The 15,983-nt window shown below is 39.0% G+C and overlaps 1 protein-coding gene across 1 annotated transcript in view; it reads right to left on the reverse strand.

Annotated features, from left to right (window-relative positions):
- Positions 1 to 11,162: 11,162 nt before the first annotated feature.
- Positions 11,163 to 15,983, reverse strand: part of mtss1lb (MTSS I-BAR domain containing 2b) — an 84,181-nt gene continuing 79,360 nt past the window's right edge. Inside the window, exon 15 of the transcript XR_008357759.1 lies at positions 11,163 to 12,149. The gene's annotated coding sequence lies outside the window, so the exon portion shown is untranslated. The remainder of the gene's footprint in view (positions 12,150 to 15,983) is intronic.

Consider the following 15,983-nt stretch of genomic DNA (forward strand, 5'->3'; position numbering starts at 1 on the left):
GCATAAGTATTTTTAATTACATTATTTTTTTCATTTAAGTTAATTAGCTCATATTTAACTAAAGTGAATAATTGAAAAGAATTGTCTTATATCATTTATTCCAAATGCAAGTTTTGATATTCATGTTTGCAACTTAATTTGTAAACAGTATAGAAATTACAAAGTTTTTCAAAGCTACGGCATCAATGTAGATATTGTGATACTTGTAATCTTGGAGTTACTTGTTCTTGTAAATCTTCGCACATTTCCAATGGTACATACTTTGCTGTGTAGAACTGGAGTGCTTTAATAACAAAACCCAGAAAATCGAATAGGCCACATGAATGGCCTTTGTTAAAATCTCTCCTATTCAAAGAATTTAACACATAATACGTGATTAACCCTTGTAAAATCAACAATCCACTTCAGAGCCTCAGTTCACTTTGAAATATTTCCCTTTTCAAAAATTCAATAACCAGCCGGTCAAGAACACTGCCTGAGGAATGTGTCACACATGAGTATAGTTATAATGACTTGCACGTAGCTTTAAAAAGATGTTTACATTCCTTCCGGCTCCGGCTTCCGAAAACTGGAATATATTTTAATGCTGTTCATAAAAATTAAATGATCACATGTCTGACAAATGAAGAACAGATTTGTCTTATTTAAATGCAAGCAAATAAAATACAGCATTAAATGAAAATTACTGAGCAAAATATGTAAATGATCGAAAAACAGATTAGTTATGAGAGATTAAGATGGAGAAGAAAGTGTTCAAATGGAGGTTGAGTGAAAGAGAAGAAGAGTTGATGCTACGTATAAGATAAGAATAGTAAACAATGAAAGAGAAATCAAAGGGAGGAAGCAAGTGATGTGTTATTTATTATTAATTCTTATCCATGGGCGCTATTCCCGCTGCTGTCAATGGGTCTTCACCTTCCATCGATTTCTGTTGTCTTTTGCGTTTTTTTTTTTTTTTTTTACACAAAACAAGGTTTCTGCACCGCTTATTGTCTAAAAAAGGCCCACAGGGTTATGAGTTGGGAACTGAACCCTAACCCATAACCCTAACCTATTAAACCCTGGACATGAAACAAAAACGCTCATACAGTCTAAAACACATTGAATTGTCTTCTCACCCAAGGCTACTGTTTTGAGTAAAACCTTGCATTAGACACTGAAACAGGTTTGACACCTGAATTTGATATTGTACAGTAGTACTATACACCACATTGGCTTAGTGGTTAGCACTCTGCCTTCCACCTCCAGGATCTGGCTTCTATTCTAACCTCGGAGTGCTTAAAGTTTTCATATTCTCCCTACGCCTGATTGGTTTCCTCCCACAGTCCAAAGACATGCAAATTGGGCTAATTGGCATTTCCAAATTCCCTGTAGTTTATGAATGAGCATGTGAGTGTGTGTATGTGTAAAATATTAGCATATCTATTCATTAACAGAGACCATTAATGTGATAACTTTTAGGAAGTAAGAGTTTATTACAGTATGGACTACTTGTTATGTTAAATATGTTACTTGTAACCTCATTTGACTTTTTACAGACCTTAGCTATTGACTTTCAGTTTGATTCTGTTACATCATAAACCCTTATATAAATTATGTGTGCTAGGGGATGCAAACATTTGTCATACTCTGCATACTCAGTAATTGGGTGGTGGGCTTAGACGTAGAGTGGTCAGGTTCTAGATCGCGCGTCATGGGACTTGATATGACGACGATCTTCTTCTTCTTTGTCTTTCGGCTGTTCCCTTTCAGGGGTCGCCACAGCGAATCATTTGCCTCCATCTAACCCTATCCTCTGCATCCTCTTCTCTCACCCCAACTAACTTCATGTCCTCTCTCACTGCATCCATAAATCTCCTCTTTGGTCTTCCTCTAGACCTCCTGCCTGGCAGTTCCAACCTCAGCATCCTTCTACCGATATATTCACTATCTCTCCTCTGAACATGTCCAAACCACCTCAATCTGGCCTCTCTGACTTTATCTCCAAAACATCTAACGTGGGTTGTCCCTCTTATAAACTCATTCTTGATCCTATCCATCCTTGTCACTCCCAAAGAGAACCTCAACATCTTCAGCTCTGCTACCTCCAACTCTGCCTCCTGTCTTTTCTTCAGCGCCACTGTCTCTAGGCCGTAGAGCATTGCTGGTCTCACCGCTGTCCTGTACACCTTTCCTTTCATTCTCGCTGATACTCTTTATATCGCACAACACACCTGACACTTTTCTCCACCCATTCCAACCTGCCTGTACCCGCCTCTTCACCTCCTTTGAACACTCTCCGTTGCTCTGGACCGTTGACCCTAAGTACTTAAAATCCTGCACCTTCTTTACCTCTGCTCCCTGTAGCCTCACCGATCCTCCTGGGTCCCTCTCATTTATACACATGTATTCTGTCTTGCTGCGGCTAACCTTCATTCCTCTGCTTTCCAGAGCATACCTCCACCTCTCCAAATTTTCCTCCACCTGTTCCCTGCTCTCGCTACAGAGCACAATGTCATCTGCAAACATCATAGTCCATGGGGACTCCTGTCTTACCTCATCTGTCATCCTGTCCATCACCAGAGCAAACAAAAAGGGGCTTAGAGCCGATCCTTGATGCAGACCCACCTCCACCTTGAACTCTTCTGTCACACCTACAGCACATCTTACCACTGTCTTACAGCTCGCATACATGTCCTGCACCACTCTAACATACTTCTCTGCCACTCCAGACTTCCTCATACAATACCACAGCTCCTCTCTTGGTACCCTGTCATATGCTTTCTCTAAATCTAAAAAGACACAATGCAACTCCCTGTTACCTTCTCTGTACTTCTCCGCCAGCATCCTCAAAGCAAATACTGCATCTGATGTACTCTTTCTAGGCATAAAACCATATTGCTGCTCACAAATGCTCACCTCTGCCCTTAACCTAGCTTCCACTACTCTTTCCCACAGCTTCATTGTCTGGCTCATTAGCTTTATACCTCTATAATTGCCACAGCTTTGCACATCTCCCTTGTTCTTAAAAATTGGCACCAATACACTTCTCCTCCATTCCTCTGGAATCCTCTCACTCTCCAAGATCTTGTTAAACAAACTTGTCAGAAACTCTACTGCCACCTCTCCTAAGCACTTCCATGCCTCCACAGGTATGTCATCTGGACCAACAGCCTTTCCACTCTTCATCCTTTTTAACGCCCTTCTCACCTCACTTTTACTAATATTTGCTACTTCCTGTTCCACAACAGTCACCTCTTCTACTCTTTGTTCTCTTTCGTTTTCCTCATTCATCAACTTCTTAAAGTACTCATTCCATCTTCCCATCACCCTCCTGGCATTTGTCAGTACATTTCCATCTCTATCTTTAATCACTCTAACCTGCTGCACATCCTTCCCATCTCTATCTCTCTGCCTTGCCAACCTGTACAGATCCACCTCTCCCTCCTTACTGTCTAGCCTAGCATACAAGTCCTCATATGCTCTTTGTTTGGCCTTTGCCACCTCTACCTTCACCTTACTCTGCATCTCCCTGTACTCCTGTCTACTCTCTTCAGTCCTCTCAATGTCCCACTTCTTCTTAGCTAGCCTCTTTCCCTGTATACACTCCTGGACTTCCTCATTCCACCACCAAGTCTCCTTGTCCACTTTCCCCTTACCTGATGATACACCAAGTACCCTTCTACCTGTCTCCCTGATCACATTGGCTGTAGTTGTCCAGTCAACTGAAAGCCCCTCCTGACCACCCATAGCCTGTCTCAACTCCTCCCTGAAGACTACACAACATTCTTCCTTTCTCAGCTTCCACCACTTTGTCCTCTGCTCTGCCTTTGTCCTCTTCGCCTTCCTCACCACCAGGGTTATTTTACACACCACCATTCTGTGTTGTCTGGCTACACTCTCCCCTACCAACACTTTGCAGTCACTGATCTCTTTCAGGTTACAACGTCGACACAAGATGTAGTCGACCTGAGTGCTTCTGCCTCCACTCTTATATGTCACCCTATGTTCCTGCCTCTTCTGGAAGAAAGTATTTACTACTGCCATTTCCATCCTCTTTGCAAAGTCCACCACCATCTGTCCTTCTACATTCCTGTCCTGAAGACCAAACCTGCCCATCACATTTTCATCACCTCTGTTCCCTTCCCCAACATGTCCATTGAAGTCTGCACCAATCACCACTCTTTCACCTCTGGGGATGCTCTGCATCACTTCATCTAACTCACTCCAGAATTTCTCCTTCTCTTTTAACTCACATCCTACCTGTGGGGCATAACCACTAACAACATTGAACATCACCCCTTCAATTTCCACCTTCAGACTCATCACCCTATCTGATACTCTCTTCACCTCTAGAACATTCCTTACAAACTCCTCTTTTAGAATAACTCCTACTCCATTTCTTTTCCTATCCACACCATGGTAAAACAATTTGAACCCTGATCCTAAGCTTCTAGCCTTGCTACCTTTCCACCTGGTCTCCTGGACACACAGTATATCCACCTTCCTTCTCTGCATCATATCAACTAACTCTCTTCCCTTCCCTGTCATGGTCCCAACATTCAAAGTCCCTACTATCACTCCTAAACTCTTGCCTTTCCTCTTCTCTCTCTGCTTTCGAACACGCCTTCCTTCTCTCCTTCTTCGACCAACAGTAGCCCAATTTCCACCAGCACCCTGTAGGTCAACAACACCAGTGGCGGTCGTTGTTAACCCGGGCCACGACCGATCCGGTATGGGATTTATATTCGTGATTCGCATCATTGATTTGGCAAATGTTTTACGTCGGATGCCCTTCCTGACACAACCCTCTGCATTTATCCAGACTTGGGACTGGCACAAGAAGACACTGGATTGCGCCTCCCAGTGGTTGCATTTACGACGATGGCATTAACTATATACTAATATACAGTATATTTTAAGGAAGGTGAGATAAATCAGTATGTAAAAGCCCAGTCCTTTAATTAGGAAGAAATACCATGGATCAGTGTATGAGTTGGTTCCGTTTGCCATGGCATCCTTTTTAATGCAGGCCAGTGCATCAGAACACCGATATGTGATCAATCTGGCCTGTGCCAGTCAGCAGTGTAACCTTATCTCCCTTAACCTTACAACACTAAGCATTCTGATCAGTATTGTGTAAGTTCCTGTTGTCCCCCCTGAACAGCTCAGTTTATGCATCTACAAGTTTGCTTTGGTGTCTGGCACTGGAACATTTGCAGTGGATCTTTTGGGTGCTGTGGGTTCTGGTGCCTTCCTATCATGTCTAGCATAGCCTTTTTTTTTTTTTTTTTTTGTGATTTATGCTGCATTAGCTTTTCTGTGGGTAAGGGTTTGGTCCTAACAGGCACTGATGAGGTTTAGATACCTATGATCCTGTCACCAATGCACTCATATATGATTATTCATCAATGTGTTACAGTTATGTGTTAAAGTTATGTGGTGTTTATATTACAGCTGATCAGTGTACATGCCTACATTATGTGCCTATAAATCACACTGAATTCACAGTTTCCTGTAAATCACCTCCATATTTTATGCAGTAAAATATGTATTTTTATGGCCATAAGAATGAGAAAGAAAGGTTTTCTTTTTGTTTACTCATCATTTCAACTTTGTGAGCATTGCCTTTTCTTGAGTTATGTGGGTGTTGGCAAATGCAAATCATCTGTGCCTTGTTTGCACCTGGTAATTTACGGGTGATTGCCATTCATCAAGATAGAGTACGCATAAGAGTATGAAGAAAATCTGTGTTTTCTGAAACTATAAATCCCACAGAAATGTTTAGCTTAGACTGGCTTCCACAATCAACACAAAACTTTGCTAAAGCACTGAAAGAGGCCCAATGCTTTTAAACAGTTTTAAAGCAGTTTTAAATCTTTTTAATAAGCAATGCAAAAAAAAAAAACTATTTAGATTGAAAGATATACTCTAAAGAATTAATTCATTCTGTTAGATACAAAATGCAATAAAAAATGCCATCATATTTTGGATAATGTTAATAATAATAATAATAATAATAATAATAAATGTTAACAATTAATTATTAATTATTTAATGTCTATTGATTAATAGTCCCTTTACTTTTTGGCAATTCTTCCTTTCTGGCACAGTCATTGAAAAAAAAACTCATCAATCCTACTTTAACGTGCATTTACTGTTTGTTTTTTTTTCTTTTACTATTTTTAACATATAAAGGTTGGATCAGAACAATTCATTCATTCAGCCCAAAGTCTCCTGGGATAGGCTCCAGGAGCGGTATAGAACCTAAAGGAATTAATATCTAAAACATTAAACCCTGTCAGACAGTCAATTCTTTGGCTGATTTTCTGCTCTATTTCATCTAGTTTATCATTTTAAAATCATGAATCTTTCTTATTGTCTTAGGTCAGTAAATAGAAGTCTGTATGCCAGTGTAATAATTGAATCAGCTATCTTAGATGAGCACAAATTCTCATTAAAGTATACATTCTCATCACAGTAACTCTAGTTTTTCATAGCCACAGAGCAGATAGGATGATAAGCTTTCAAAAGCAGTAGAAAAAATGAGGAGGAGAAAGAAAAGAACAGATACTGAGCAGAGAGACAGAGAGAGTCTTACAGGAAGCAGCATTACTGGGCTACGGTGAAGTCTGTGGTGTGAGTTTAATGTGATAATTATCAGACATCCTGAAAAATGATATAAATTTCTGCGCTATATTTAATCAAGATGTTGGATGTCAAACATGGTCATGGCTTTTCATCCTGGATGCAGCAAATCTCAATAATTTCCTTTAAATGCTATAGGGTTGTTGCCATGTACAGATTCCCGAACAAAACCTCTAAAATCCGGAACATCCTTGAAAATAGGACTTGATAAAATATTATAACTGTGGCTTAAAATAAAGCATCTGACCATGAAGATTGTTTCTATCACCTTATGACATGGCATTCATATGGTGTGTAAAAGTGAATATTCTCTGTTGGAGGATAAAAAGGCAGTAAAAACACCAATAGCAACACACACAAAAACACACCTATATTACAAACACAAATCTTAGCCCATAGGCAAGCTATTTTCTACCCACCCTCAAGAACATTATGAAGATATAGTAGTACCTTGTTTTTTGTATACTTCCCATTACAACTATATAAAGGATGAAGATCCCTTCACTGCATCTCATACATTATTTACAACCACATAAAATTGTGTGTTTCTTAGGACCATATGAGCATCGGAAGGCGTAGAGGGATGTGTATAGGCAAGCTCTAGCGTGTTTTGATTTATAGGATTCATCTTTCCTTTGTCTTACCTTATTATAAAAAGAAGTTGATTTCATGATAGAAGGATTGTATATAATTACATTTCATTTTAATTCCTAGATTCACATTAAAGTGATAGATCAGCATAAGATTACATTGAATGGGTATCATGTAGACAATGGCACAGGGGAAACAGTTACAACTGCAGGACATTTTCAGGACTAGGGAGCTCCTAAGGCTATGTTCATGACCCATCAATAAATAAAAAAATGTCATCACTGCAGAAAACTTTATGACTAATTTCCTAAAGTCCTTATACAAAAGTCATCCAGAAGATGAGCAGAACAACTCTTAGGAAGGCTTGAGTTTTAAAGACCTTCTACAAAAGACCTACATGCCCACTGGGATCAGACAACTATTTAAATATGAAACGTATGTATGGCCTTGCACTTCCATGTCCTGGATTCGAGTTCCACCTTGGGTCTATGTGCATGGGGTCTTCCTGTGCTTGGTGAATTTTCTTCCACTGTTCAAAGACATTCAGGTTAGGCTAATAGGCGTTTCCAATTTGTTCTTTGTGTAAATGTTGACCGGAGGTTCTACCACGGTTGAACAAATGTGAATAAATAAAATGGTCACCACTGGCCTTTACAGTCCCAAGTTGAACTACAGAGGTTCCTAAATGAATGGATATACAGTATATACACACTGTATATATAAATCCATTTACCAATCTCTGTGTACAGTATATACAGTGCATCACTTTTTCTACATTTTGTTATGTCACAGCCTTGTTCTAAAATGGATTAAATTCATTTTTTTCTTAAGAATTCTACACAAAACACAAGTTTACTTAAGATTTTTGCAAATGTATTAAAAAAATTTAAAAATGAGAAAAAACATGTACATAAGTATTCACAGCTTTTGCCATGAAGGAGCTCAGAATTGAGCTCAGGCGCATCCTGTTTCCCCTGATCATCTTTGAGATGTTTCTGCAGCTTAATTGGAGTCCACCTGTGGTAAATTCAGTTAATTGGACATGATTTGGAAAGGCACACACCTGTCTATATAAGGTCCCACAGTTGACAGTTCATGTCAGAGCATGAAACAAACCAAGCATGAAGTCAAAGAAATTGTCTGTAGGCCTCCAAGACAGGATCGTCTCGAGGCACAAATCTGGAAAAGGTTACAGAAAAATTTCTGCTGCTTTGAAGGTCCCAATGAGCACAGTGGCCTCCATCATCCGTAAGTAGATCTCTCCCTCTTTAGTAAAAAGATACAGTACATGGAGTTTGGAAAAGGCACCTGAAGGACTCAAAATTCTCAGGTCTGATGAGACTCTCTGGCCACTCTACCATATAGGCCTGATTGGTGGATTGCTGCAGAATTGGTTGTCTTTCTGAAAGGTTCTCCTCTCTCCACAAAGGACCTCTGGAGCTCTGGCAGAGTGACCATCGGTTTCCTGATCACCTCCCTGACTAATGCTCTTCTTCCCCAATCTCTCAGTTTAGATGGCTGGCCAACTCTAGGATGAGTCCTGGTCGTTTCAAACTTCTTCCACTTACAAATTCCTTTGACATCATGCTCTGTTTGTGCTCTGACATGAATTGTCAACTGTGGGACCTTATATAGACAGGTGTGTGACTTTCTAAATCAAGTCCAATCAACTGAATTTACCGTGGACTCCAATTAAGCTGCAGAAACATCTCAAGGATGATCAGGGGAAACAGGATGCGCCTGAGCTCAATTTTGCAAAGGCTGTGAATACTTATGTACATGTGCTTTCTCAATTTTTTTGAATTTGAGAATTTTTTTGAATTTTTTTAAATGAATTTAATCAATTTTAGAATAAAGCTGTGACATAACAAAATGGGGAAAAAGTGATGCGCTGTGAATACTTTCCAGATGCACTGTATAAAATGACATGGTCATTATAAAGATGCTTGATGCATTTCTGTTTTATTATTATTATTATTTTGCAATAGATTAACACTACCTAGAAAGTGATTAAAGTGGCACTATTATGCTTTTTTAAATATTTTCTTTCATGCAGTGTGTCATGTAGCAGTATATGAACATAAACTATCTGCACTATCTGTGATGCTGACAGTGCATGATAAATGTTTTTGTAGAGTCGTTAGCAAATCCATTTTTACTCTGTTACAGATCCACATCACTCCGTAACATATTTGCAACTTGCCCGCCCACGTTCTACGTCACAAACAACTTGCCCGCCATCTTACAATTAACATAACCACACTCTTGTTAATGTGACCGAGCATCCTTGGGTTCGCTTAAACACTTTGTAATATAAAAAAAACTATAAAAAACGAGAGCACACGAAATCCTTTTTAACTGTTTATTCTCCACCATTTACCAAAACTGAACTCTAACACTCGCGAAGTGCGCATGCCTATCTACGGCAAGCCCCGAGAGGAAAAAAGCAGAAGAGTAAGGGCACGGAGCATGCGCACTTCGCGCATCACACACACATGCACGCACGCACACGTGCGCGCGTTGTGTAAGTCCACGGGAAAATGCATAAGTAGTAATGGTGGACCAGCGCTGCCGTTATTTGTTTGGACGTGAGAAGGAGAGATTGCTGTGGATCATTTTCTTTTAAACCGGATTATCTTTGACTGGACATATTCCCCGGACTTCTCACCCTCCGTCATCGGCCTCTTGGACTTCATTAACCCTGGTATACTCCTCTAACACACATACAATAAATACGGACATTTTCCACTCGCTCACGTTCATGCACACATACAGTTTATTATATGTAGTTTGTAAATATTGTTTATATCTTTGGTTGTTGTGCACCTTTTTCATTTACTTTATTTAGTTTTGTATAAAACACATTTGCTTTATCTAATTGTTTGTGTTTATCCTTTTTGCTCTCCGACCTTTTGACGCAACACCGACACAAAGATAAAAGACCTCCCGATTTTCGTAGCCACAGTTCATATAAAATTAGCTGGTCATTACACGGTAAAACCGACGCCAGCTTTTCTATGTATTGACGGATCTTCCGCGCCGTCGTTCAGTTATGGTTATGGCCGTTTATTTTTCCGACACACGCTGTAGCGGTTGACCAGTCATAAATCACTGCACCATCTGACCAATCACAGCAGTGAGGGCTCACGGAAAGGAGGGGTTTAGACAGACTGAATCTTCCAACTGCTTCACACGAGTCGTTTACGAATCATTTAGGAATGGGGTAAAATGAAATCTATTTTTGGAGAAAACTAAAGTGTTTTTTGACCTTGCATACATGTAAACCTGTTTTAAGAGACTCATTAAGCAATATTAGCAACCTTTAAAATGGCATAATTGGGGCACTTTAATAAAGGCATTACCTCTACAGGCTTAATTGCATTATATGTATTTCCAAAGTTAAGTAACATTCCTTTTATATAAATATTACAACTTTAGGATCTCATATTAAAAAGCCATAACTGAGAGTGTCAGTTGTTTCACAGTTTTCATATCAAAACAGAAAATGACAAATATATGGCACATATAGCCTTACTTGCAATTCCACAACCTCCCTTTGAACTAAAAAAGATAAAACACAGTGTCTAGATAAAGACATAATTAAACCAATGGAGACCACAACTTGGGTAACATAAAAGTCTTTAATAAAAACATTTTTTACATGTCTTTTATACAAAAGAAAATATAAAAAGACTTTTCTGTGCCAGGCATTTTTTCTGGGCAAGGTGTCTTTTCCGTCTTGTGCCAAACCTATCAAAAGTGTTATATGTTAAGCGAAAGAAACCAGGTGCTTTTCAAGGTGACTACATGTTAAGTCTCATGTTAGCATCCCATTCCCATGAGGGTTTAAGAGTGGAGGAATGTTCGGCATTTTTGCTTGGAATATTATATATATTATTTATATTATATATATTATAGATAGATAGATAGAAAGATTAAAAAAGGGCTTGATATTTCAAGCTGAGCTCTTAAGCAGCATGAGACCACTTGCTCCCCTTTTCTACAGCAGAGGCTGAAACTTATTTGCTTGTGCTTATCTTGCTTCTGGCCACCAATCTTTTCCTATTCCCCAGAGCCATGTGACCAACCAGGAGGTCAATGCCAAAAACAAACAAAAAATATCTATTCCAAGAGACTGCTTGTTTTAAACATACACAACACACAAATTAAATATCTTTTAAAATTATGTTTAAAACTGATCATTCTTTACTATATTCCTGTATCTACAGTATGCACACAATTATCCTTTCCATGACCATACTTGTGCAGAGGCTAACCTTGGCTATATCTTAGTGTCTCAAGTAAAAACTGGTGCCCAAAATAGTGTGCTAGGAGATGCAAACATTTGTCATAGTCTGTATACTCAGCAATTGGGTGGGCTCAATTGACTTTGAATTGATAACTTTGAAGAGTGGTCTGGTTCTAGATCTCAGGTCATGGGACTTGATATGACGACCATGGCATTAACTATCTACTAATATACAGTATATTTTAAGGAAGATTAGATAAATCAGTATGTGAAAACCAGTGGTTCCGTTTGCCATGGCATCCTTTTTAATGCAGGCCCGTGAATCAGAGCACCGATATCTGCCCAATCTGGCCTATCTCAGTCAGCAGTGTACCCCAATCACCCTTAACCTTAAAACACAAAACATTCTAACCAGGACTGACCAAGTTCCTGCTGTGCCCCCTGAACAGCTGGGTTCATGCACCTACAAATCTACTTTGGTGTCTGGCACTGGGACATTAGCAGTGGATCTTTTGGGGGCTGTGGGTTGCTGGGTGGGTCCTCCGTGGAAAGGACTTGGTTGTCCACTGCATCCTATGTGTCCAGAGAGTTTGGAGGCCAAGTTGGCAGTCTTGGGCCTGTGTGGAGCAGTTAGTGGTGTACTGGGTGTTCAGGCACTGATGAGGCTTGGATGCCTGTGATCCTGTCAACAACGCACTCGTATAAGATTATTAATCAATGTTAATGTGTTAAAATTACAGTATGTGGTGTTTGTTATAGCTCATCAGTGTATATGCCTACGGTATATGCCTATAAATCACATTGAATATTTTACTTAGCATCTTAAGTAAAAAGTGGTGTCCAAAATATATAAAAAATTGTATATTAAATGTTTAGATTATTAGTAAATGTCAACAATAAGCATATTTTTAAATAAATATTGCCAATGGGTTACCCAGATTCTGTTGGTGTGGGTTGCATTGTGGGGCCACAAGATCAGACTTATTTGTCTGGTTGTCAAACAGGTTGGGATCTGGCGAGTTTGGCCAGGTTAGTGGCCTTGGGTTCTTTGTCTGCTAAGACCTGTGCATGATGGGCTAAGTTACACTGGTTGTTCTGGTACCTTTCTATCACTGACTTTCTTGTGATTTGTGGTGCATTGGCTTTTCTATGGGATCAGACTGGACGAACTAGTCTTTGGTCCATGAGGGCATGAATGAGCCTTGGATGCATTGAATCCTGTCACCAGTTTACTGATATATACGGTCATTCATAATCATTATTAATGTGGTAATGTTACGTGGTGTTTACGGTATGGCAGTTTGGTGTATATTGCACGGCATTACCCATACAAGAACAACTCTTAGAAAGACCTTAAAGAACTTCTATAAAAGACTTGCATGCCCACTGGGATCAGACAACTACTGTATTTAAATATGAAGTATATATGTCATGGGTGGCACATTGGCTTAATGGTTAGCATTGTGGCCTTGTGCATGATCTATGTGCATTGAGGTTCTCCCCATGCTTGTTGAATCACTGTTTGGTGTATATTGCTATGCATTAACCCCGTACAAGATCAATCATATATGAAATTTGATTTAATAAAAGGTAATGGCATAGAGTTTCTTTTGCAGCATAAAGTTAATTTAAACACCCATTTACATGTGCATGTCCAGGGACCACTGATTTATTCTTCCCCATGAAAATGGTGTGTAGTTGTTTTTTTTTTTTTTGTTTGTTTGTTTCATGGTTTTAATGACGCTGGGAGTCTGAGGTGCCAAAAATGACAGATTTCAATTGATCATTTGAAAGTAAGATCAGAAAGTGCAAACGTGCACATTCTCCCTAACCAAGTTGGGAAAATGAATGGGGGACAAGAATAAAAGCAGGCACAGCAGAAAATAACAAAGAAGAGAATTTAGGGGGAGATATTTTGTGTGTGGGGGGGGGGGTAGTATTTCATTTGTGATTCTGTAATGTATAATAACTTCAGTAACAAGTAATAATGCAAAGCTTTTTTTTTTTTACTAATATACGACCTAGGACATGAGCAATGATGTGCTGATGTTGCTACTTATTAGCTGCGGCTAATTAAATCAGCTGGTTAGGCAATGTTTAGTAACAGGGAAAAATGCATTAAGATATGATGGTATACTGTAGACTGTTCAAATAGAGAGAGAAACCCAAGATACAAAAACCAGTACTGAAGAGCATTCATTCATTCATTTACCTTGTGGAGCCTAAAGTCTATCCTGGAAACACTGGTTATGCAGTGGGAATAAACCCTGGATGGGATGCTGGTGCATTGGAAGGCAACGTACACAGATATATTTAGATCTAGGGAAAATTTGCGTTCAAAAATCTTTTTTTTTCCATAATATTTTAGGAGGTGGGAGGAAACTGGGAGATCCCACATGGCCACAATAACCTACAATAAGGAACACATCAGGGATCCTGGAGCTATGAGGCTGTAACACTTGCTGTGCAACCTTGATACTGTGACACTTCCTGCTGTGCCACCATGACTGAAGAGCATTTACACTATTCTTTACACGCAGCATTCTGTATGGATAAACTGATACTGACACCATGCTAATTTACTCGTACTTAAAATAAATGTTGTGCCACCAACATCCATGTAGGCTGGATGCATTTCATGATTAAAGATCAAAGCAAACTGCAAACTGATTAATCTGATTAAACCGTATAGGGTTTAAATAGTATCTTTAATGGAGATATGTGGGCAGCTAAACAGAGTATCAGGAAGAGTGGTCATTAAACACGAGTGCAAGGTTCTTTGAGAGGTATACAGTAAGGGAGCATGAGGCAGGAAAACAAGCGTACAGAGAAAACAAGTGTCAGAGTGCACTTAAGATCTGCAAAGTGACACACATTCACTGTGACACACTCGCACACATTTAATTTCCTCTTACAAGCCAGGTTAACAAACTCAGTTTTATGTTTAACTCCTAGCAACACAGACAGCAGCTGCAAACTGGAAGAACAGAGCTAAATGAAAAGTTTCCCTGACAACCTTAAATAGTAAGTAGGTTTGTAATTTTGGCTGCAGTATCAATACTAATGAGTACCCCAAAAAATGTTTTAAAAAAATCGTACAAAATTGGCACTGATGTAGTCTTTAAAAAGCTTTATACAGCAGTATCCAAAACTGTTGTAATTTTATCTACTGCTTTATTCTTTACACAGGGTTGGGCAATTTGGGAACACCAATTAGCCTAATCTGCATGTCTTTGGACTGTGGGAGGAAACTGGTGTACCCCGCATGCACTGGGATTCCATGCAAACTCCTTGCACACAGACCACGAGACACAAATCGAACCCAGACCCTGGAGATGCAAGGCGACTGTGCTAATAACCACTAAGCCACTGTGCATCTCTGTAGTTTTGTCAAATTACAGTCTTAAGATGCCATCATGTACAGTAAATCCTAAATCAGTTTCTAATAAAGTCTGTGCTCTTTCACAACATACTCAGTCAATATTATATCCTCAAAAAGAAATTATCTCTTTTTCCCATAAGAAATAATGAAAACTCAAATTATTCGTTCCACAGCCCCAAAAAATAAATACATAAAAATAATTAATACAGAATATAAACTAAAAATAAAACTAATTAACCTGTACTTTACCTTTAAAAAAATAAATAAATAAAAAATAAATCCCGACAGATAAGTGTCCATGTTCCAGTGGATCTCCTTGATCTACAACCAAACCCAGATTAACTTTCACATGATAACAGCAATAAAGTAATGTCTGTAATCTGGACAAAGAATGCTTGTTGTTTCTGACTTGCCACTTTTGGAACCTCAACAAGGAAAACCACTTCCAACATACTGTAGCTTAACCGTCTTTTTCTGTTGTTGCTTAATTACCTTTAGGACTGCAATACATCCATGTGCATAGCAGAACTAGCAGGCAAAGATAGATTTAAATCTTATGGCTGACCAATGTGTGTGTGTGTGTATACACACACACACACACAATCCCACCGAAAACCACTGCATGATCCAAACTCCCCATATACTGTACCAACACGATTGAGCACAAAAAAAAACCTTGTGTGTAGTGGTTTAATGTTATTATTTTAATTTTTATAGCTGATTGGTGTCATGTGTTTTAGTCTGGAATAATTGGTGTCTTATCTACCTTACCATAAAGACCTAAATGATAAAGTATTTCTGAGAGGTAGCTATCTCAAGGATAAAGCATTCTTTCTAGTTCTACTATTTTTATCAAATGAACTTTGCACTGTATACAGGTGTACTGTACTGTTTTGAGGCGAGACACAACCTAACCGAGGTGTCCTTATATAATAACGGTGCTTGCAGTGCTACAGTACACAAAGAGTAACTATTTGCTCTCTGGCTATAAATGAAGTACCACTTGCGAACATTTACAGTGTCATTACAAATACATGTACATATAAAATTTATTTAAACTATCCAGCTGCTAGATTTACCTTCACTGGTCTAAAAAGCTAAGATAATGTAGCTGACACCTGACTTTCCATTTTA

Source organism: Clarias gariepinus, chromosome 3 (assembly GCF_024256425.1).
Source record: "Clarias gariepinus isolate MV-2021 ecotype Netherlands chromosome 3, CGAR_prim_01v2, whole genome shotgun sequence".
Lineage (NCBI taxonomy): Eukaryota > Metazoa > Chordata > Actinopteri > Siluriformes > Clariidae > Clarias > Clarias gariepinus.